The sequence below is a fragment of the Scyliorhinus torazame genome, chromosome 11 (assembly GCF_047496885.1).
Source record: "Scyliorhinus torazame isolate Kashiwa2021f chromosome 11, sScyTor2.1, whole genome shotgun sequence".
In the NCBI taxonomy this organism is placed as follows: Eukaryota; Metazoa; Chordata; class Chondrichthyes; order Carcharhiniformes; family Scyliorhinidae; genus Scyliorhinus; species Scyliorhinus torazame.
Window position 1 is genome coordinate 98,541,883 of NC_092717.1, and position 25,596 is coordinate 98,567,478.

The 25,596-nt window shown below is 47.5% G+C and overlaps 1 long non-coding RNA gene across 1 annotated transcript in view; it reads left to right on the top strand.

Annotated features, from left to right (window-relative positions):
• Window positions 1-19,993, top strand: part of LOC140385406 (uncharacterized) — a 41,141-nt gene extending 21,148 nt beyond the window's left edge. Inside the window, exon 4 of the long non-coding RNA XR_011933358.1 lies at window positions 13,148-19,993. This is a non-coding gene — a long non-coding RNA (uncharacterized lncRNA). The remainder of the gene's footprint in view (window positions 1-13,147) is intronic.
• Window positions 19,994-25,596: the final 5,603 nt, after the last annotated feature.

The following is a 25,596-nucleotide window of genomic DNA, read 5'->3' on the forward strand; positions in this document are numbered from 1 at the left end:
GTTATGGTGGTCAGTGAGACAGACGGGCAGGAACAAGGGTTACCACTGGAAGGGGTACGCGATCCAGGGGTTGGCATGGTGGTGCCACAAGCGGTTGCCGCTCCAGCAGTCGACCCCTCCCATTGCGGCCTACCCAGGCCGAGGTTGCCCCCCACCCCCCACCCCTGTCGAGCACTGGGGCTCTTTGCCTGTGAGTGAAGATGGCTACTCACCTCCTCGGCTCCCCGCAGCAGCCCTTTTGCCAGGTTCACGTTTTTCAAAAGGAGCACTAAATGGCACATGTGTGAGCACTTGCTGGGGTGGCCACTGAATCATGGGAGGCGCGGTCTCGTTTTTTGTCTCTCCCGCTATTCACCTCATTTCACTCTCGTTCGAGCGCAACAAGGCCAGAGAATCGCGCCCTATTGGTGTTATGTTAACAGAAATTATTCTTGAGTGTACCTAGAATGCCAATCATATTATTTAACACCAAGATAATGATTATTTTTTGTTTGTATTCTTGCAAAATTCTGAAACAGAGGAATATTGCTCAATCCCCTTTTTGAATAAAACAAAACAAGTTTCAGAACCAAAATTTCTGGGAAACTACTTAACTCTGCTGCCTAAATTGGATCATTGCATTGTGCCATTTCATTAAAAGAGAACTTAATTTGTTTCGAAAAGTTCTCCATAAAGAACATTAGAATGGCCAATATTCTCAAGTCTTGGGCTAAGGATACTCATATTGATACATTATAATATATCACATTTATTTGGTAAAATGTAGAATGAAACCAGTTTAGATTTTTAAGCCTTTTTCTCCTTTAAATTGAGTTGTTTTTAAGCAACTCTTAATTTCAAACCCACATTCTTCAGCTTTCTTTTGGATTAAATGGCTGTCTCACCAGGAAATGTCAGATTTTCCACTGTCAAATCTCCCTGGTATTAAGTAATCAGTTATACAGAACTCCCAGAGCCTCAGAAACTCGGAATCCTCAGCTTCCTACATTCTATTAATCACAAGTGAGATGCTAATTAACCAGGTTAATTAGGTATTCCAAAACATTTAATTGTCCTTCTGCCATCCCATCATTGGTGGCCATCCATCTCTGTCCTAAGCCCTCCTAAAGTCTGTCTGCCATTCCATCTTGAAGGCTCTGCTTAAACCCTGTCATGTTCACCAAGTATTTGGCACACATCCGAACTTCACCTTCTTTCAATTTGCATCAATTTCTGTCTGGTTGCGCACCTGTGAAATACTTTGGGGTGCAGTATTCCAGGTGTGGTCTAATTGAAACCATGCAAGGCACTATTTAGGCCACACCTGGAATACTGTGAACAGTTTTGCTGCCCTTCCGTAAGAAACTATATACTGGCTGTGATGAATGGTTACTGTACCCTTAACACCATGTCGGTGATGCCCCTTTAAGACCAGGTTTGGAACCCTGGGGGACTCCGCCTCCGCCCACCAGGGAGCCGTATATAAGGTGACGCCCTGTAGGTGGCACTCAGTAAGCACACGTCTCGATCACTGACGAGTTCTCTGCTTATTAAAGCCTTCATTTACCATTCTACACTCCCGTGTCATTATTGAGGGTACGACACTGGCATATAAGGCAAACCAGAGAAGATTCACTAGGTTGATCCTGGGTATGAAGGGATTTTCTTAAGAGGAGAGGTTGAGTAGGTTGGGCCTGTACTCATTGAACTTTAGAAAAATGAGAGATGATCTTATTGAGACATATAAGATTTAAAAGGGGCTGACAGGTAGATACTGAGGCTGTTTCCCTTTGTGGGAGGGTCTAGGACAAGAAAGCATAATCTCAGAGTAAGGCATCACCCATTTAAGATGGAGGAGGAATTTCTTCTCTCAGAGGGTAGTGAATCTGTGGAATTCTTTACCGCAGAGAGCTGTAGAGGCAGGAACATTAAGTTTGTTCAAGGCTGAGATAGACAGATTTTTAATCAGTAAAGGAATCAAGGGTAATGGGGATGAGGCAGGAAAGGGGAGTTGAGGATTATCATATCAGATCAGGCATCATCTCTGATGCACTATCAATTACCACAAAGACGAGAGTAGTGGAATAATCGAGGCTTTATTGAGCAAAGATGTTGTGCCTCCTGTAGCTGGAACCAGAATGGCTGCAGCACCGGCGAGCACACACATTTATACGCCGCCTACTGGGCGGAGCCAGCTGGCAGGGATTTACCCATGTACCTCTACTATACGGGCAGTGCCGTAATACATGTAATACAACTAGTGGTGACTACCACAATCTCATCAGAGCAGACTCGATGGGCTGAATGGCCCACTTCTACTCATTTGTCTAATGGTCCTATGGTCTTATGTTTAACTATATGAAAGGTACTACATGAAAACATAATGGGTGCGATTTTACAGCCGCATCATGCTTGAACGAGTGTGCGACTCGGCCGTTAGATTGCTGGAGAGGCCAAAATCGGGAAGCACACCAGGTGGCGATCGGCTTAAGATGTAACCGGCCTGCTCCCATTGGTGAATTTAGAATACCTAATATTAATTGTTGGGGGGGCGGGGGGCGGTGGGGGGGGGGGTTGGGGGGGGGGGGGTGGCGACGGAGGTCGCCCTCGTCTGGGTGGGGGTGTCTCAGCACCTGCGGGTCCGCCATGCCACCCCCGGATTGTGTCTAACCATGACGGGGCAAACCCAGCCTCTGCCTGTCTGTCCCACCGATCACCAATAATTCTCACTGACGTGGCGGCCTCTGACCGCGCGGCTGAAGACTATTACTAACAGGAATTGGCAATTGTAATTAAGTGCACACTTGTCAACTCCCAAGTAGATTCCCGTGGGTGGGCAGGCCATGTAGCATGTGGGAGTTATTGCCCAGCATCCCAATCAGACCTTCATGCCTGAACACTGTGCCTGAACGCTGCGGAGAATCAACACCAAGGACGCAGCGGCTATCATCCGAACACCCAGGGGCTGGGTCCCAGCACCGGGGACATTTTGGAGACCAGAGGATGGGTGTGTGCACCCATACCAGATAATGTTACGTGCGGTTGTTTGGGTTACATGGTCTGGGGTCTGATGACCAGGTGACCCCGCTGAGGCTGGGGTGCGTAGGAAGGGCGTTTCAGTGCGGGGTGGGGGAGGGAGCAATGGGGGAATGGCAGATCTCGGGGAGGAAGACACCGCTGGTTGTCAGTCTCACACCCTCTCCAATTCCTTACAGATATTACACAGGATGGATGATATTTTGTACACCGGGGAGGCTGCCCTCGCGGTCCTGCTGGCAAGCCAGGCTGCAAGATACCGGAGAAAGTAACGGTAGCAGCATCAACAGAAGCTTGAGCCAGCCGCCCACATGCAGGGTGCCTCCCACACCCTGAGGACCCGGCCGCTCACCAAGCCAGGGAGGGACCCAGAGTGCGAGGCCGGTGACGGCCCAAGGTATTCAAGTGTCGCTAGTCTTTCGAACTGATGATGGACAGAGTGTGCTACAGGAGGCTCCACCTCAACCAGCAGATGGTGCGGCACCTGTGCCATATCCTCACAACTTGGAGGAGGAGGAGACCCACTCCAGGTGGCCATCTCGATCCCCGCAGACCTGAGTTTTTGCGCCTCAGGATCATTCCAGGGCTCGAGCGGAGACTTATGAAGCATCTCACAACTTGCAGCCTTCAAGTGCATCCCAGGCAGCAAACTATATAAACTTTGACATGGACCAGGACCAACAGGATGACTGGGCAGCAGGAGTCTCTACCATCAACAGGATGCCCCAGGTCGAGGGGGATATAGATGGCACGCATGTCGCCTTGTGCTCACCAGGCCATCTGGGAATGCCCAACACCTAAAGGAAGGGGCTCCTCTCCTTGAACATCCAGCTCATGCGCGACCACCACATGAAGATCACGCACGTGTGTGCACGCTTCCCAGTGAATGTGCATGACAGCTACATCCTGGGGCAGTGGGTAACCCCCAGCCTCTTCGAGGACCACCCAGGATGGCTGGTTGGCTCTTGGGAGATAAGAGGTACCTGCTGAGGACCTGGCTAATTTTGCCAGTAGCGAGGCCGGTGACTGATGAGGAGACCCGATAAAATGAGGCCCATGTGGCCACCTGGGCTGTCATTGAGCGGTGCCTCGATCTGATGCCCCGACCACTCTGCAATGCAGTACACCCAGAGTGTCACCAGATTCGTGATGGTCTGCTGCGCCCTCCACGAGCTGGCAGAGCAGCACGGCAATGTGCTGCAGGGAGAGGAACATGCGGCCACCGAGAAGGAGGAGGACGAGGAGGCACTGGATCTGGAGGTGCTGTAGGACGAACCCGGAGCGGAACCGCAAGACCAGCCTGAGGATGGAGGATGGGCAGCAGTGGCGCGGATTTGGCAAGCCCGGAGGGCCAGGGAGGACCTCATCCTCAACCATTTCACGTAGGAAGTGGCTTTGTCCACCATCTCCTTCCCCACCCCCCCACCACCACCCTGTTCTACTCTCTCAGGGCCTGTGTGACATCAAAGAACAAAGAACGGTACAGCACAGGAACAGGCCCTTCGGCCTTGCAAGCCTGTGCCGACCATGTTGCCCATCTAACACAAAACCTTCTACACTTTCGGGATCCGTATCCCTCTATTCCCATCCCATTCATGTATTTGTCAAGATGCCCCTTAAACATCACTATTGTACCTGCTTCTACCACCTCCTCCGGCAGCAAGTTCCAGGCACCCACTACCCTCTGTGTAAAAAAACTTGCCTCACATATCTCTAAACTTTACCCATGTTCCTTAAACCTATGTTCCTCAGTAATTGTCTCTTCACCCTGGGAAAAAGCTTCTGACTATCCACTCTGTCCATGCCCCTATTAATTTTATAAACTTCTATCAGGTTGTCCATCAGCCTCCGTCGTTCCAGTGAGAACAATCTGAGTTTATTCAATCTCTTCTCATACCTCTTCTGTACCCTATCCAAAGTCTACACATACTTCTAGCAGTGAGGTGACCAGAATTGAACACTATATTCCAAATGTGGTCTAACTAAGGTTCTGTACAGCTGCAGCATGACTTGCCAATTTCTTTACTCAATGCCCCAGCTGGTGAAAGCAAGCATGCCGTATGCCTTCTTGACTACCTTCTCCACCTGCGTTGCTACTTTCAGTGACCTGTGTACCTATATACCCAGATCCCTCTGCCCGTCAATACTCTTAAAGGTTCTGCCATTTACTTCATGTTTCCCACCTGTACTAGACCTTCCAAAATACATTACATCACATTTGTCCGGATTAAACTCCATCTGCCAACTCTCCGTCCAAGCCTCCAACCGATCTTTATCCTGCTGTATCCTCTGACAGTCCTTATGGCTATCTACAATTCCATCAAACTTTGTGTCGTCCGCAAACTTACTAATCAGATCAGGTACATTTTCCTCCAAATTATTTATATATACTCCAAACAGCAAAGGTCCCAATACTGGTCCCTGTGGAACACCATTACTCACAGCTCTCCATTCAGAAAAGCACCCTTTCACTGCTATCATCTACGACTGAGCCAGTTCTCTATCCTTCTTGCCAGTTCACTTCTGATTCCATGTGACTTCACCTTCTGTACCAGTCTGCCATGAGGGACCTTGCCGAAGGGCTCACTGAAGTCCATGTAAACAACATCCACTGCCCGACCTTCATCAATCATCTTCATCACTTCGTCGAAAAGCTTTAATGAAACACAACCTCCCTTTTACAAAACCATGCTGTCTCTCACTAATACATCCACTTGCTTCAAAATGGGAATAAATCCTGTCTTTTTAAAAAATAAATTTAAAGTGCCCAATTCATTTTTTTACAATTGAGGGGCAATTTAGCATGGCCAATCCATCTACCCTCCACATCTTTGGGTTGTGGGGGCAACACCCACGCAAACATGGGGAGAATGTGCAAACTCCACATGGACAGTGACCAAGAGCAGGGATTGAACCTGGGACCTCGGGGCCCTGAGGCAGCAGGCTAACCACTGCGCCACCGTGCTGCCCTGCATAAATCCAGTCTTGAAGAATCCTTTCCAATAGTTTCCCTACGACTAACGTTAGGCTCACCGGTCTGTAATTTCCTGGATTATCTTTGCTACCCTTTTTAAACAAAGAAACAACATAAGCTATTCTCCAGTCCTCTGGGACCTCAGTGTAGCCAGTGAGGTTGCAAAGATTTTTGCCAAGGTCCCAGCAATTTCCTCCCTTGCCTCCCTCAATATTCTGGGGTAGATCCGATCAGGCTCTAGGGACTTATCTATCTTAATGTTTTTCAAGATGCCCAACACCTTCTCCTTTTTGATCTCAATGTGATCCAGACTATCTACACACCCTTCCCCAGACTCATCATCCAAGTCCTTCTCTTTGGAAAATACTGATGCAAAGTACTCATTCAGTACCTCACCCACTTCCTCTGGCTCCACGCATGGATTCCCTCCCCTGCCCTTGAGTGGGTTAACTCTTTCCCTGGCAAACCTCTCACTCTTTAGATATGGATAAAAAGCCTTGGGATTTTCCTTAATCCTGTTTGCCAGTGACTTTTTGAGATCCTTTTTAGCCCACCTGACCAGGATGACAGGAATGTATCGGCATTGTCAATGGTTCACTGTCGAAAGTTGGGGGGGTGATGATAACCTGCTGATAGCTGAGCGCTGGTACTCCTCAACGCATGCCTTAGTCTGACTCCTGTCTGTCTTTTTGAGTGCGTGCTCACACTCATCACCTATATGTGGTATGCCGGGGGTGGGGGAAGGGGGGGAATACAGGACCACCGCACCTGGGGTGATGGGGCAAGAGATTCTGGGTCGACCTGCGTTACAGAAGAAAGTACCAGAGGTGTCATATTTCCCAGGTGCAACATTTTTTAATACCGTACATGTGTCCCCAACTACCCCTAGCCCCCGATGATGCTGCCCTCCCATTACCAACACTTCAAGCCCCCCACCCCGTGCCCTAGTGCCCTCTCAGTGATCCTTGACCTGCTTAGCTTTCCGTACTCTACTGCTCAGTCTAGGATGCACATCAAAGGTGGAGGAAAGTTGCTGCTTACCACGTCCCGTGGCCTTCAATATGCCTGGGAGCATTGTCATGGGCCAGGGCTTAGAAACTCCAAAGTGTATTATGAAACTCACCTGACCTAGAACATTTATGTTGAATTTGGCTACGGTGAGCACAAGAGCCTTCACTTCAGGTGTGATTCATCAGACTTCCTAGGTGCTGATGTGTTGGGTGCTCTGGATCCGTGGAACACATCCAGGCCACCAACGCTTAAAATAGTGCAACACTATCTTATTAAGTTAGAAACTGTTGAACACACTTTCACTGTGGGATAACACGATGTTAGATTAAACTAAAGGCCAATCCCTGTCCGAACCAGTCTATGCACACAGCACATGGTGAGGATCTGTGCTGTAAGCTGTAAGCTCTGTCCTTCTGAGAAGCTGCATCCCGAATGAGCGGGAACTCTGATGCCCTCTGTCTTTATAGTGCGTGTGCTCTAACTGGTGATTGGCTGCGGTGTTGTGTGTGTTGATTGGTCTGCTGTGTGTCCAATAAGTGTGTGTGTATCTGCATCATGATATACTGGTGTATATTATGACATCCCCCTTTTATAAAAGAATGTATGTGTGTGGCAATAAATAATGTATGGTGAGAATGTTCCTAACTACGTGTGGGGTGCGAAGACATATTTACAGGACTACGTACATGAGAACTAAGCTATTTACATGGGAAGGTGCCTGGTGCAGAGAAGCAGTATTCAACAAGAATAACGAGATCAACACTATATACAAACCAGGGAAACGATCAAACAAAGCAACAAAACAATTCAGAGAATCTATAAGTCCGCAAAGTTCATAAATTAAGTCTTTGAGGTGGGTGACGAATTCTGGTTGACCGTAAGGGTGGCACACCACTCATCGTCTGGATCGATGCTGTATATCGATAGAGGCTGGATTCTTTGCTTCGGGGACACCCTGTTTTTTGTAACGATACCGATTCGAAAAGGTGCCTTCGGGTCCTCGGTGTCATTATTGGGTAGTAGGACGGCATCGGACTCGGTGACCGTGGGTTGAATGGCCTGGACATCCCTGCGAGGTTGGCCGGAGCGATACGAATTGGCAGGCCGAGCTGATCTGCATAAAGCAGCATAGTAGCCAAGTTTGCTACATCTCAGGCATTGTCGCGATTTGGCAGGGCATTGCTGCTTTAAGTGGGTGGAGCCACAGCTGCCGCACGTTGTAGCGTCAGTACGTTTGCTGCACCACCGCGCATGCACGGTGCGGCCATACGTGGTGCGCGCCTGCGCAGTACATTCGTCGACGTCACCGTCCCCTCGTTCAGTGAGCACAAGCGCGGGAGTCCGTGAAAAGCACGCGAAATGGCCGCCCTCATCCAGGCTGAGGCCCTGGAGTTGCTTGATTGCTTGGACCCGTTCTGCCTTGTGGGGACTTTGCCGCGCCATTTCAGCCGCTTGGATGTGGGAATACCGACTAGTGGCGTGTTCGTGTAGCACGCAGGTCTCGATGGCGTTCGGGGGTCCGACTGAACACCAAAAACGATCTGGTCGCGTATCATGGAGTCGGAGGTGGGCTCGTAATTACAGGACTGCGCAAGGGTGTGGAGGTGGGTGAGAAAGGACTGGAAAGTTTCATCCTTACCCTGCAAACGCTGTTGGAATACATAGCGCTCGAAACTTTCATTAACCCTATGTTGCAGTGAGTGTCAAACCTGAGGAGGACCGTCTTGAATTTTGATTTATCTTCATCATCAGCAAAGGTGAGAGAATTGAAAATGTGGATGGCATGTTTCCAGGCCATGGATAGGAAGAGACCGATCTTCTTGGTGTCTGAAGCATTTTCCCGGTCTGTGGCTTCCAAGTAGAGCTGGAAGCGTTGTTTGAATATCTTCCAATTGGCCCCTAGGTTACCGGTGATGCAAAGCGGTGGCGGCGGGCGGACGCTGTCCATTTTGCAGGATGACTGTATGCTGGTGGAAGGCAGATCACTGGCAGGTAGGTCTAAGAAGTTCTAATATCCCTCAACTCCTGGTATCATGATGTGTTGGGTGCTCTGGATCCATGGAACACATACAGGCCACCAACACTTAAAATAGTGCAACACTATCTTATTAAGTTAGAAACTGTTGAACATACTTTCACTGTGGGTTAACACGATGTTAGATTAAATTAAAGACCTATGCTTGTCCTAACCAGTCTATGCACTCAGCACATGGTGAAGATCTGTGCTGCAGGCTGTAAGCTTTGTCCTTCTGAGAGGCTGCATCCCGAATGAGCAGGAACTCTGATGCCTCCTGTCTTTATAGTGCGTGTGCTCTAACTGGTGATTGGCTGCGGTGTTGTGTGTGTTGATTAGTCCCGCTGTGTGTCCATCAGTGTGTGTATCTGCACCATGATATACTGGTGTGTATTATAACAGGTGCTTTCATCAAAACAAAGTTTATTATAAGAATGTAGTTAACATATATAAAACGCAGCAAGAATTTGTTATCAATTACAACATAAAGAAAACACAACACCTACAGTAATCAATGTATAGAACTCTTAATGAATCCCCCTTAGTAAAAGTCAAATTCAATATAAAATCCAATAAACCAAAACCCCTTTCAAGGACCCTCATACATGGCCGTCAGGCCACCTACTGCACCACATCTTGGACACCACCTCTCATGCTGCCAACGTCATGCACCAAGCTCTCCACTGCAGTTGCCACCCAAGCAGTGTTGGCCTCGGTGTCATGCATTGCCGGCGGTACCTCATGCGCCCGTAGTCTCTGGGGCTTCTGCAATCGACGCTAAACCTGCTGGAGTGTCGCTGACATCCCCCTCTGAATATCACGGCCGCACCCTATTGACTGCATCAGCTCCGGATAAACCTATTTTGCAGGCTCAGCATCTGACTGAGACCCAGCTGGGTCCTGGGATCCAAATACTGTATCGCCTGGGTGTACTTGCCTCCACCTAATGTGCATCAGCAACTGTGTGGCACTCACCAGAATGTGCCCTATAAGCCTGACGACAACTGTCGTACACTGAAGTGTGCAACTCTGTGCTGGTTGAGGATGGAGATGATAGTTGTGCTGCAAATATGGTGGTCTCCTTGGAGCTTCCCTCGAGATGTTGTCTTGGGAGGCAGCAGGGGAGGATGGGGATGACACCTGTGATGCGTTGAATGTGGCATCCTCGGAGCTATCCTCTGAGGTGGTCTCATGGGAGGCAGAGGAGGGAACCACCCCGGATGGGCCAGCACCGTCGGATCGAGATTCTGTGGGATTATGGACATGTGGTCAGTGGGAGGGATAGATCATTTACCACAGAGCTAAATCGCTGGCTTTTAAAGCAGACCAAAGCAGGCCAGCAGCACGGTTCAATTCCCGTCCCAGCCTCCCCGAACAGGCGCCGGAATGTGGCGACGAGGGGCTTTTCACAGCAACTTCATTTGAAGCCTACTTGTGACAATAAGCAATTTTCATTTCATTTCATTTCAATGGTGTTATTGAGATAATCCCCTGGTTGCCACATTGAGGCACCTGTTCGGGTACACTGAGGGAGAATTCAGAATGTCCAAATTACCTAACAGCACATCTTTCGGGACTTGAAGGAGGAAACCGGATCACCCGGAAGAAACCCACACAGACACGGGGAGAAAGTGCAGACTCCGACCAGACAGTGACTCAAGCTGGGAATCGAACCTGGGACCCTGGAGCTGTGAAGCAACAGCACTACCCACTGTGCTACCGTGCTACCCATAAAAGTACATTAAATGAGAGTCAAGCAAAGATCATTCAATAGTCAAATCATTCACACTTGATTTTTAATAATTTGTTCATTTGAAGTAACAAGTACATGAATAATATGATCTTTCAATAGTGACATTTTGTTCATTTGTAGTCAACGCTATCTGTTTGAAAACCCATTTTTTAAAGAAATATGTTGTTGAACAATTCTGTTGATGCTTTCAGTGAGTAAATGTAGTACCTAATGTCTCCAAGCTACCAAAGGTTCAAGGGTATTGTTATAACCTGCCTGCTTACCACTGGCTGGGGACTAATGGCAATGCCACAATCCTAAGGGAGTATGAGCTTCCCCAATGAGGGGGGTGGAGAAATCATTCACAGATTCCCTGCATAAATAAAGCTGGCTAGTTTGGAACCAGCTAGAGAGGAGTGAGCAGCAAGGGAGTTACCGCTGCTGCTGCTGTTGTATATATATGTTATTGTAAATAAATGTTATTTCTTTCTATCCTTCAACTCGTGCTGGATTCTTCGTGGCCCTCACAAAACTGGTGACGAGGATGGGATATTATAACCTGCCTGCTTACCACTAGCTGGGGACTAATGGCAATCCCACAATCCTTAGGGAGTACGAGCTTCCCCAATGGGGGGGCGCGCAGAGAAATCGTTAGCAGATTCCCTGCATAAATAGAGCTGGCCTGTTTAGAACCAGGTAGCGAGGAGTGAGCAGCAAGGGAGTTACTGCTGCTGCTGTTGTATATATATATATATGTTATTGTAAATAAAAGTTATTTAATTTTATCCTTCAACTCATGCTGGATTCTTCGTGGCCCTCACAAAAGTTATCAAGTATGATCCTCAGTGCATGTTGTTCTCAACTGGAGCAGGGATAGAGTTGTTACTCCAGGGGGACAATCCAGGCACTATTACTGGAATGAGAGAGGAGACTCAGTTTACGATGAAATCCTCACAAATAAAAAGACAGTCACTTGGATGATGTAACGGACGGAATTCCTGCAGCTGGAGCCCGATGGGATTCTGGAGATGAAAAAAACTTGGGCAGGAGAAATTGCTGATAATCAATATGGGATAGATTGGATTGGATCTGTTTATTGCCACGTATACCAAGGTACAGTGAAAAATATTTTTGTGCAAGCAGCTCAAACAGATCATTTAGTACATGAAAAGAAAATACATAATAGGGCAACACAAGGTACACAATGTAAATACATAGACACCAACATCGGGTGAAGCATGCAGGGGTGCAGTATTAATCAGGTCAGTCCATAAGAGGGTCGTTTAGGAGTCTGGTAACAGTAGGGAAGAAACTGTTTTTGAATCTGTTCATGCATGTTCTCAGACTTTTGTATCTCCTGCCTGATGGAAGAAGTTGGAAGAATGAGCAAGCTGGGTGGGAGGGGTCTTTGATTATGCTGCCCGCTTTCCCAAGGCAGCGGGAGGTGTAGTTAGATAGGTGTAGATATTAGCTGCAACTAGAAAAATCCTGCTGAAGATAATTCTCAAGGAAAATTCAACTGAAATGAACGTTTACCTCACGTAAATGTATCATATTGAAAATAGTCTTGTGCGAAAAGATCATTTGGAGAATGAGAGCACTTTTGTATGGATGACTTTTATCCAATAAAATCCTTTTCTTTAAATTGAGCTCATCAGGGTGATTTGATTGGCAGATTTTGAGCTCTGCTTCTGCTGCACAGACTGATCGTGGATGAGATTAATTTGTAGAATAGCACTTCTCCTACCATGGATGATGAACTTATTAAATGAAAATATAATGAAATCAGAGTTAGAAGCTTAACCGTACTTGCAGAATGGTGGTGGCTCAAAATACACTTTGGTAGCACTGTTCAAGGTATTCCTGTACGTCAAATATTCCGGGTTTTCCTAAATTGTTGGACACCGACATTTTATGGTTATTATTCATGCATTGTTCTGGACTTCACCGCTAAGAAAAAAAATACATTTTATCTCCCCATTGACTCCATCACACACTCACCACCTCATAAATATTGTACTTGTGTCAGTGTTTACCATCACAGCAGTACTGCAGATAGATGCTGCCTTTAATGCTACCCAAATCCTAAATTCTGAATCCCACTGGAATGCTTTTATTCAGTGCGAGCTGCTGTGAAAGTATTAACATCTAATATAATACCTCACAACTATGGCATTCCAAATACAAATCACAAGATTCATTATTTTTTAAATCACTCCCAGCATTCTAATAGACATCTTGAGAAATTAAACATATTCCAATGTTTTCTAATGTATCACTGGTATGCTCAAGTGGATAATAAAATAATTAATTAAAAAACAGCATTTAAAACATTTAGGGGCATATTTTTCTTTTATCTGAATAAAACATTAATTGCCCTGTTTTTATTGTTTTTTAACAGACCAAATGAAAACCACAGCTATGGCGGATTTTGCTGCTGACGATTCTGAATACAAATCCATTATTGACAACAGAAGAAAACTGGCCAATCATGAAAGCCGGATTTAATAATGCTCCTTTCACATTTTTGAAGCACCTAAGTTGTCACTTAACTGGTGTAAATGAGGAACATTTCACTCTGTAAAATCATGCCTAAAGGATGCAGTGAAAACCCAATCGAATTTTTTTTAAAAAATAGAATTTACAGTGCAGAAGGAGGCCATTCGGCCCATCAAGTCGGCACCGGCTCTTGGAAAGGGCACACCACCCAAGGCCATTCTTCCAATAACCACAGCTTAAAGAGATCATTACCCACAGTCTATTTGAAAAATATGATAACATATTGGTCTGGGGAAACTAGGTGGTGCAATGCCAAATTTACATGGCTATACACATGGCTATGAACTATACACAGTAATAAACAACTACGAAACAGAACACCCGGAGGCCTTGTTCATCATGGCCGGAGACTTCAACAAGGCCAACCTCAAGAGTGTACTGCCAAAATTCCACCAGCACATCTCCTGTCCCACCAGAGGTGACAACACTCCTGACCACTGCTACTCAAAAATCAAGGGCGCCTACCGTTCCATCCCCCAACCGCACTTTGGGAAATCAGACCATAAGACGGTGCTCCTTCTCCCGGCATACAAGCAGAAACTCAAGCGGGAGAATCCAGCTAAGAAGGTTGTGCAGTGCTGGTCCGAGGAGACAGAAGAGCTCTTACGTGACTGCTTAGAGACAGTGGACTGGTCCATATTTAAGAACTCAGCGACCAACTTAAATGAGTATGCCACCACCGTCACAGACTTCATCAGCAAATGTATGGACGACTGCGTGCCAAAGAAAGCAGTACGTGCGTTCCCCAACCGGAAACCATGGCTCAATCGCGAGATTGACTTCCTACTGAAGGACAGATCTGAGGCGTTCAAGGCAGACGACCCTGACCTATGCAAGAAATCCAGGTACGACCTCCGCAAAGCCATCAGAGATGCCAAGAGAGAATATCAAACCAAGATAGAGTCACAGACAGACTCTACACCCTGTATGCTTCATCCGATGCCAGTGCTTATGTAGTTACATTGTATATGTTGTGATGCCCTATTATGTAATTTCTTTTATTCCCTTTTCTTCTCATGTACTTAATGATCTGTTGAGCTGCTCGCAGAAAAATACTTTTCACTGTACCTCGGTCCACGTGACAATAAACAAATCCAATCCAATCCTTGCGATTGTGGCAAGGACTAAACAACACAACGGGCTACAAAGCGAAGCCGAACATTATCTCTGGCAGCAGCGCACCCCTCCCCGATGAACTCAATGCATTCTATGCTTGGTTCGAGCAGGTAACCAACAATCCGCTGTCGAGTGCCCCAGCAGCCCACAACTCACCCATACCCACCATCACAGCTTCCGAAGTCAGATTGGCCTTCCTGAAAGTGAACCCACGGAAGGCGACGGGCCCGGATGGGATCCCTGGTCGTGCACTCAGAGCCTGCGCGGACCAGCTGGCAGAGGTATTCGCGGACATCTTTAACCTGTCCCTAATCCACTCCAAGGTCCCCACCTGCTTCACGAAGACCACCATCATACCGGTACCAAAGAAGAACCAGGCAACGTGCCTCAATGACTACCGGCCAGTGGCCCTGACTCCAGTCACGATGAAGTGCTTCAAGAGGTTGATCATGAAGCGTATCACCTCCATACTCCCAGAACGCCATGATCCACTGCAATTCGCATACCGCTGCAACCGGTCCACATCAGATATCATTTCCCTGGCCCTACTCATCCCTAGAGCATCTCGAAAACAAGGACTCTTACATCAGACTCCTATTTATTGACTACAGCTCTGCCTTCAACACCATAATCCCAGCTCATATCAAAGCTCCAAAACCGAGGACTTGGCTCCCCACTCTGCAACTGGATCCTCGATTTTCTGACCAACAGACCACAATCAGTAAGAATGAACAACAACACCTCCTCCACAATAGTCCTCAACACCGGCGCCCCGCAAGGCTACGTACTTAGCCCCCTACTCTACTCCCTGTACACACACGACTGCGTGGCAAAACTTGGTTCCAACTCCATCTACAAGTTTGCTGATGATACGACCATAGTGGGCCGAATCTCAAATAACGACGAGTCCGAATACAGGAGGGAGATAGAGAATCTAGTGGAGTGGTGTAGCGACAACAATCTCTCCCTCAATGCCAGCAAAACTAAAGAGCTGGTAATTGCCTTCAGGAAGCAAAGTACTGTACACACACCTGTCAGCATCAACGGGGCCGAGGTGGAGATGGTTAGCAGTTTCAAATTCCTAGGGGTGCACATCTCCAAAAATCTGTCTTGGTCCACCACGTCGATGCTACCACCAAGAAAGCACAACAGCGCCTCTACTTCCTCAGGAAACTAAGGAAATTTGGCATGTCCACATTAACCCTTACCAACTTTTACAGATGCACCATAGAAAGCATCCTATTGGGCTGCATCACAGCCTGGTATGGCAACTGCTCGGCCCAGGACCGCAAGAAACTTCAGAGAGTCGTGAACACCGCCCAGTCCATCACACGAACCTGCCTCCCATCCATTGACTCCATCTACACCTCCCGCTGCCTGGGGAAAGCGGGCAGCATAATCAAAGATCCCTCCCACCCAGCTTACTCACTCTTCCAACTTCTTCCATCGGGCAGGAGATACAGAAGTCTGAGAACACGCACGAACAGACTCAAAAACAGCTTCTTCCCCACTGTCACCAGACTCCTAAATGACCCTCTTATGGACTGACGTCATTAACACTACACCCTGTATGCTTCATCCGATGCCAGTGCTTATGTAGTTACATTGTATATGTTGTGATGCCCTATTATGTAATTTATTTTATTCCCTTTTCTTCTCATGTACTTAATGACCTGTTGAGCTGCTCGCAGAAAAATACTTTTCACTGTACCTCGGTCCACGTGACAATAAACAAATCCAATCCAATCCAATCCAATGGCCGTGCTGCACAGTCTGGGTGAATTTATAGTTCAATACTTTAAAGAACTGAAAGGAGATCGGGAAGAAGCACCACAACAAGTAAAAAAACATGCAATGGTGGCATAGTGGTAATATTACTGGACTCGTAATCCAGAGGCCCAAGCTAATGTTCTGCGGACAAGGGAGCAAATACCACCCCGGCAACTGGTCAGACCACAAAACAATCCACTTCTAGTAAAAATCCACCTGGTTCGCTAATTCCCTTTAGGGAAGGGAATCTGCCATTCTTACCTGGTCTGATTTACATGTGACCCGAGACCCATGTACTGTGGTTGATTCTCAACTGCCCTCTGAGATGGCTGAGCACCAATCTGCTGCAGGAAAGTGGAAAAGGAAGAAAACCAGATGGACCATCGGGCATCGATTGAGGCACTGGAAATGAAAACGGTGCAATGTTCCCAGTCAACCCTGCAAAATCCTCCTTACTAACAGTTGGGTGCTTGTGCCAAAATTAGGAGAGCTGATCTGCAACCTAAGATACTCATAACCATGTCATGCCTCATTGTCAATATCCCAGGACCCATGGTCACTATGCCTGAATATATCCTATCCTATTGGCAGACCCAGCAGATGTGGCAGCACAGTGGTATACAGCCATGAGGGTATTTCCCTGGGAGTCCTCAATATTGACTCTGGACCTCATGAAGTCAAACATGGGCAAGGAAAACCCCTGCTAATTACCACCTATTGCCCTCTCTCAGCTAGTGAATCACTACTCATCCAAGTTGAAACGCACTTGTAAGAAGCACCAAGGGTACTAAGTGTGCATAATGTACTCTGGATAGGGAACTTTCATGTCCATGCCCAAGAGTGTCTTGATAGCAACACTCCTGATTGAGCTGGCCAAGTCCTGAACACATCTGTTGGACTGAGCCTGTGAAAGGTGGTAAGAGAACCAAGGAGATAAACCTATTTGACCTTTTCCTCACCAGCCTACCTGTCAGAGATGAATCTATCCCTGACTGTATTGATAGGAGTGATCACCGCATAGTTCTTGTGGAGACAAGCTTGTAACTTCATACTGAGGATATCCTCCATCTTATTTTGTGGCACTACCACCATGCTAAATGAAAAATGTTCTATTTGCCTTCCTAATCGCTTGCTGTATCTGCATACCAACCGCTTGTGATTCATGTACCAGTGCTTCTGGATCTCTCTGTATTGCAGAGTTCTGCAATTTCTCTACAATTAAGTCATATACTGATTTTCTATTCTTCCTGCCAAAATGAAACAAGTTCACATTTTCCCACTTAATACTTGACTTTCCACATTTTTGTCCATTCACTTAACCTATCTCTATCCCTTTTCAGACTCCTCTATTCCTCTTCACAAATGTCTCTCCTATTTGTATTTGTCTCATAGAATTATAGAATTTACAGTGCAGTAGGAGGCCATTTGGCCCATCGAGTCTGCACCGGCCCTTGGAAAGAGCACCCCACTTAAGCCCACCCTATCCTCGTAACCCAGTAACCCCACCCAACCTTTTTGGACACAAAGGGCAATTTAGCATGGCCAATCCACCTAACCTGCACATCTTTGGAATGTGGGAGGAAACCGGAGCACCCGGAGGAAATCCACGCAGACACAGGGAGAACGTGCAGACTCCGCACAGACAGTGACCCACACCGGGAATTATACCTGGGACCCTGGAGCTGTGAAGCAACAGTACTAACCACTGTGGTACCATGTCGCCCAAATTGATATAGATTGTAAACCCTGTTGCACTCCACTGGTTACATCTTGCCGACTCAAAAATGACATATTTATCGCTAATCTCTCTTCCTGTTATCTAACCAATCCTCCGTCCATGCTAATATATTACCCCCACACCATGAGCTTTCTCTCGTATTCTAATAACTCACTCTTTTTTTGCAGTCATTCATTACCAGTTTTTATATTCTGTACAATCTTCTGTTAATCTTTGCAGAATTATATGCTTGTTCTTTCAATTTGATACTATATTTAACTTCCTTAGTTAGCCATGAATGATACAAATTTCCCTAAAGTTTTTAGTTTGACTGAAGAAGATCCTCTACATTAGGATGAAAATCCATTGGATAATCAGAAAAGCCTGACTGCCTGATATGAGAGACATGAAGAGTATAGACAGAGGTGTAGAGGGACACAAGGGAGCACTCTGTTATCTACCCAGGATGTAGACATAACAAATTCTGAACCACTAAAGACACGTTGGCCAAGTGTTGACGCCGGCGTCAAAACCGGTGCGAGCGACGCCAGTGTCAATGGGCTGCCATGTCCAGTCATTCTCCCCTTCCTCGGGGGCTAGAACGGCGGAGTTCTGTGCGCTGCTCCGGCACCGAAAGCTGGCCCTACACGGCCGGCGCGGGTCCGCTCATGCGCGCCATGGCCGTCTACGCATCAGCCCCGGGGCAACATGGCAGAGCCCTACAGGGGCCCGGTGCGGACGAACATAGGCCTCCCCCCGGAATGAGCCCGCCCGCCGATCGGTAGCCCCCGATCGCTGGCCTGCCTACCGTGGAGGCACCCCCTGGAGTCGGATCCCCTCGCCCCCCCACCAGAACGGCGCCCGGAGCCAGAAAGCTAAGGTCCTGCCGGGTGGCACCATATGTAAACCACACCGGCGGGACTCGGCGGAACTCGGCAGGCACTCGGCCCGTCGAGCGCGGAGAAACGCCACGGGTGCCGTAGCGACCGTGCGGGTACGATTGGCGGCGATTCTCCAGTCGGCGGAGAATCGGAGGCCCGGCGTCGGAGTGGCGTGGCGGGATTCCCGCACCCCCCTGCCGATTCTCCGGCCTGGTGCGGGCTCGGACATATTCCCGGAAAGGATGACGGGATGGAGAATGTTTTGTCACGTGTTTAATAGCTTATTAGTTACCAATGTAGAGGCTGTGAAGGGGACTTGTGTACTGGGAATGGACATGTGTTTACGATTTATGTCTTGCACATCTCATAATGAAACGTCCGTGCCCTGAAGTGTCATTTTTTTAGGGGGGAGGTATGCCCTTCTGTTGGTTCCTCTTTATTCCCTTATTTCCCCTTTCTTTAATTTTTGCCATTACATTTTTGATCCATGGATGTTTAATGGACATGTGACTTTAAGGCAAATCAGCCTGTTAGCAGCCTGTGCCTTTAATTCAAACACAAATTTATGGGAGGCTGTGCTGTTTTAGACTTGTGATTGGAGATTGGCTGGCATCAGTGATGACTCAGTTTGATTGATTTGGCTGGTGGCCAGTGAATTAGCCCAAAAGGCTGTGGTCTGCCCAGCAGCAGGTGGTGATTGGATATGATCCCAGTGGAATGTTTCAGTGCTTTAAGGGTTGAGTTTTGGTTCCAGTTTGTCACTTGGCTGCTCAGAGGAAGGACTGCTGTCTTCTTCTCCCACTCCATTTTTCTCCATAAATACTGTGTTTCTGAACTGGCAGAGAGCCAGGATGAAGCTATGTGCAGGAGAACCATTACAGGTTGTGCCGGCAGAGTCTAGGCCAACCAACACTCTCTCCAAAGAAGGCAGAGGCCCTGAAATAAACCACACATTGAAATCAGAGTTTGATGTGAAGCAAAGGGGCCTCTCCACGAAAAGCTGTGAGTAATATATTTCTAAACTACAGAGAAAATCATCACAGGCTGCAAACCAAGGTTTTTTGATCAAACAGTGTTCTGTGAGATAAGTGTGCCGATGAACCACCATTTGAAGCAAAGACTTATCTTTTGACCCTCATCCTTATTATTTTCACACGCCCCCAGTTTGTCTGTCTTGCATATGCTGGTAGAGGGTGGGACAGATAAAGGGGGTAGTCAGTTAGATAGCTGTTATCCAGTTGTACTTACTGCATATTTCATCATTATTCGTTTTATAAATAAATAGTAATTATGTTTCAACTTACAAATCTGATGACTGTAATTATTGAGCAGCCAATGGACAAAGACTTTGGGTATTTTTATAAGAATTATTGCTAATTCACTTGTGTTGTGACTCCGGGGCATGTGGGCCCGGAATTGATTGCGCACGTGCCCAGGGGTGGTATAACACACTGGAATGTATTGTTGCTGAGTATTATGAAACAGCTCCTTCAATATCTTCTACTGCATCCCTACTGACTCATTTCTTAACCAAATTTCCCAATTCACTTTAGCCAGCCCTGTCCTCATAACCTTACAATTCCCATACCAGCCCCCCTGAACAGGCGCCGGAATGTAGCGACTATGGGCTTTTCACAGTAACTTCATTTGAAGCCTACTTGTGACAAGCAATTTTCATTTCATTTTTTTTTCCATTTTTCAATTGTCTTTAATTAATTTTAAAACACTGGTCTTAGACCCACTCTTCTCTCTTTCAAACTGAATGTAAAGCTCAATCTTGGTGTGGTCATTGCTACCTAGGGGTTCCTTTACTATTAAACCAATTGTAACTGACTGTTTATAGCTCCTGACCTCATTATAACCTTGGTACAAACATAAACAAAAGTGCTGAACATGAGAGGTGAGGTGAGAGTGACTGTCCTTGACATCAAGGCAGCATTCAACTATTTGTGGCAAAAATGAACTCCGTGGGAATCAGGAGTAAGATTCTCCACTGGTTGGAGACACACCTAGCACAATGCAAAATGATCGTAGCTACCAAATGCCAATTATCTCAGCCTCAGGACATCACTGTAATAGCTTCTCAGGGTAATGTCCAAGGCTCAAACACCTTCAGCAGCTTCATTAATGACATTTCCTTCACCATTCAGTCAGAAGTGAGGTTATGTTCAGCATCATTCATGACTCCTCAGATACTGAAGCAGTTTGTATCCTTAAGCAGCAAGTCCTGGAAAATATTCAGACTTGGGTTGATAAGTGGCAAGTTTGCACCACACAAATGTCAGGCAAAGACCATCTCCAACAATAGAGAATCTAATCATCTCCTCTTGACATTCAACAGAATTACCATTGCTGAGTCATGTACCATCAACATCCTGGGGGCTTACCATTGACCAGAAAATCAACTGGACAAGCCCTATACACGCTGTGATGACAAGAGCAGGTCAGAGGGTGGGAATTCTGCAGTAAGTAACTTATCTCCTGACGTTCCAAAGCCTGTCCGCCACCTACAGGGCAGAAGTTAGGAGTGCGAATGAAGAGTCTCAACTTGCCTGACTCCAATAACACTCAAAAATCTGAACACAATCCAGGAAAAATCATCCCAATTGATTGGTACTCCCTCTACCACCTTCAATATGCATTCACTTCAGCATCAACACACAGTAGCAGCAGTGTGCATCATATACGAAATACACTGTAGCAACTCACCAAGGCTTCTTTGACAACATCTTCAAACCTGAAACTCTACCACCTAGAAGGACAAGGGCAGCAGATTCAGGGGAACACTACTAACTTCAAGTGCCTCATCAAGACACACACCATCCTGACTTGGAACAATGTTGTAGTTCCCTCATTGTTGTTGGTCAGAATCCGAGAATTCCCTTCTAAACAGCACTGTGGGTGTACCCAAACTACATGAACTATAGTGGTTCAAGAAGGTGGATCACCATTACTTTCTCAAGAGCAATTAGAGATAAACAACAAATGCTAGCCTAGCCAGCAACACCTGCATCACATGAAAGAATAAAACATCCTGTTATTTATATTCCAGTTTTCTTTCCGCATCTGGTGGTGCACTAAGGCAGACTTTCATTTGTTTCCATAGCTAGTAATTCCTGGAACAAGTCGCTAGTCTATTGCTTGGGGCTTTTGATTGAGGGGAGCCACTCCACATCAAGTGTGGCTGACCAGGAGCCTCTCCCACTCTTTTTTTAAAAAATATATATTTTATTCAAAATTTTTTGGCCAAACAAAACAATACAAAGGTTTTCCTTTTTACAACAATAAAACAGTATAAATAACAGTGGTCGTTTTAACAAATAAATAAATAATATATAAACTAAATGGCAACTGCCATATCAAAAATAATAACTCTCCAAAAATAAAATCAAACAATCCAATATACATAACCTAGTACAAATATCTATACACAAACATCCCTGAGGACCCACCCGGGCCCTCCCCCGCCCCCCCCTCCCCCCCAGGGTTGCTGCTGTTACTTTCCCATTTCCTTTATTGTTCTGCGAGGTAGTCAATGAACGGTTGCCACCGCCTGGTGAACCCTTGAGCCGAACCCCGTAGTGCAAACTTTATCCGTTCTAGTTTTATAAACCCTGCCATGTCATTTATCCAGGTCTCCACGCCCGGGGGTTTGGCTTCCTTCCACATAAGCAATATCCTTCGCCGGGCTACTAGGGACGCAAAGGCCAAGACATCAGCCTCTTTCGCCTCCTGCACTCCCGGCTCTTCTGCAACCCCAAATATAGCCAACCCCCAGCCTGGCTCGACCCGGACCCCCACCACCTTCGAAATCACCTTTGCCACCCCCACCCAGAACCCCTGCAGTGCCGGACATGACCAAAACATGTGGGTGTGGTTTGCTGGGCTTCTCGAGCATCTCCCACACCTATCCTCTACCCCAAAAAATTTACTGAGCCTTGCTCCGGTCATATGCGCCCTGTGTAAAACCTTGAATTGTATCAGGCTTAGCCTGGCGCACGAGGACGACAAGTTTACCCTACGTAGGGCATCAGCCCACAGCCCCTCCTCAATCTCTTCCCCCAGCTCTTCTTCCCATTTCCCCTTCAGCTCATCCACCATGATCTCCCCCTCGTCCCTGTATATATCCGACACCCTACCATCACCCACCCATGTCCCTGAGATCACTCTATCTTGAATTTCCTGCATCGGGAGCTGCGGGAATTCCATCACCTGCTGCCTCACAAAAGCCCTCAGTTGCATGTATCGAAATTCATTCCCTTGGGGCAACCCAGATTTTTCCGTCAGCGCTCCCAGACTCGCAAACGTCCAGTCTACGAACAGATCTCTCAGTTGCACAACCCCAGCTCTCTGCCATGCTCCAAATCCCCCATCCATTCTCCCCGGGACAAACCTATGGTTATTTCTTATCGGGGACCACACCGAGGCTCCCGTCCTTCCCCTATGTCGTCTCCACTGCCCCCAAATTTTTAGTGTTGCCACCACCACTGGATTTGTGGTGTATTTCTTCGGGGAGAACGGCAACGGCGCCGTCACCATTGCTTGTAGGCTGGTTCCCTTGCAGGTCGCCATCTCCAATCTCTTCCACGCCGCTCCCTCCCCTTATCCCATCCACTTAGACACCATTGAGATATTGGCGGCCCGGTAGTATTCACTTAGGCTCAGTAGTGCCAGCCCCCCCCTATTCCTGCTACGCTGCAAGAACCCCCTCCTCACTCTCGGGGTCTTCCCGGCCCACGCCTCTCCCACTCTTGACGCCAGCCATTGGCATGTTTGAAGGATTTGCAGGTTGACGCACTCAAACTCTTTAACTGCATTATGTATCCTCCTTCCTTGGCTATCAAGCCCTGGGGTGGGACTCAAACCCAGAGCTTCCTGCTCAAGAGGCAGGAATGCTACTCATTATGGCTTGTTGTTTATATAAAAAAGCTAAACATTGCAGATGTTGGAAACCTCTATTTATATAGCATCTTTTAAAAAATGTAACATCCTAAGATGGTCCCAGGAACACTATCATGTGACAGGTAGCACCGAGCCACGTAGGTCGATATCAGGGCAAATGACCAACATGTTGGTCACAGAGGTAGATCTCAATCAGAGTCTTAAAGGAGGAAAGGGAGTTTGAAAATGGAGAAGTTTGTGGAATTCCACAGCTTGGGGACCAGGCAACTGAATGCTGGCCACCAATGTTGGAGCAGTTAAAATCGGGGATGGTTAATAGGTCATAATTAGGGGAAAACCTATAGGGTCACATGAGGCTACAGATTAGGATACTGGCATCAGGCGTTTTCTGTGAGAGATGGGGAGGAATGCAGTAGGGTCTAGAGTTAAAATCTCTACAGTGCAGAAGGAGGTCACTTGGCCCATGAAGTCTGCTCTACCCTCTGAACGAGCACCCTACCTAGGCCAACTCCGCCGCCCCTACCCCCATAACCCCACCTAATATCTACATCCCTGGACACTGAGGGGTAATTTTATCATGGTCAATGCATCTAATCTGCACATCTTTGGTGGGAGGAAACCAGAGCACCCGGACTAAACCCACACGGGCACGGTTTTGTAAGGGCCCCGAAGAATCCAGCACGAGTTTTAAGGATACAAAATAATAAAGTTTATTTACTATAACAACATATACATAGCAGTAGCAGTAACTTCCCTTGCTACCTTCTCCTTCCTCCTGGTTCCTGGACTGGCCAGCTTATTTATAGTAGGTGTTTCTCCGCCCCCCTCATTGGGGAAGTTCATACTCCCATAGGATTGTGGGATAATCATTAGACCCCAGCCAATCGTCAGTAGGCAGGTTATAACATCCCTCCCCCCCAAAGTCCAAGGAATCCACCGTAGGCCCTGGCGAAGGGAGGCGTCGAACTCGTTTGGCCGCAGGCCGGACGCCATTTGCACGCGGCGCTGGATCAGGCGGCGTATAACGAGACGGAGACCGGCGCTTCCGTGATGAACGGCGCGGTTGTACATCCACGGCCTGTGGACCCGAGGATTCCCCCTCTGATTCATCCTGTGTCTCCATCTCGGAGTCAGAGTCTGCTGCCTCCGTCATGTCAGCGTCTCTGTCCCCATTTGGTCCCGTCATGACCTGCGCAGGTTTTGAGTGAGGCACCAGTGGAAGATTTGGAGGACTACCTTCCCTTGTTTCTGGTCTTTGCCGCTGTTGAACTGAGCTCCGGGGGCGGGGAATCTTTTGCGGGGATGATCTTCTGGACCGGACGTAGTCTACATGTTTTCGCTGGAGACGACCCTGGGCTTGCACTTGGTACGATATAGGGCCCGTTTGGCGAAAGATTACCCCAGGAACCCATTGGGCACCACCAGCAAAATTCCGCACGAATACTGGGTCACCGGGCGCAAACTGCCGAATCGGACGATGCCGAGACAATTCCGGTCCCTGCCGTTCTTGTGTGCGGCGTACTTTTGCGCCAATGTCCGGGAAGACCATACTAAGGCGGGTGCGAAGTCTCCGGCCCATTAGGAGTTCTGCGGGAGCTACCCCAGTCACTGTATGGGGGGTGGTCCTGTACGTAAACAAAAACCGAGCCAGTCTCGTGTCCATTGATCCGGAAGACTGCTTCTTTAGGCCTCTTTTGAATGTTTGCACTGCACGCTCTGCCAACCCATTTGAAGCTGGGTGGTAAGGGGCAGTGCGGATATGGCGGATGCCGTTCATCTTTGTAAACCTAGCAAACTCCTCACTCATGAATGGAGTGCCATTATCCGTGACCAGCACCTCGGGGAGGCCATGCGTGCGAAATGATAAACGCATTTTTTCAATTGTTGCGCAGGACGTTGTCCCCT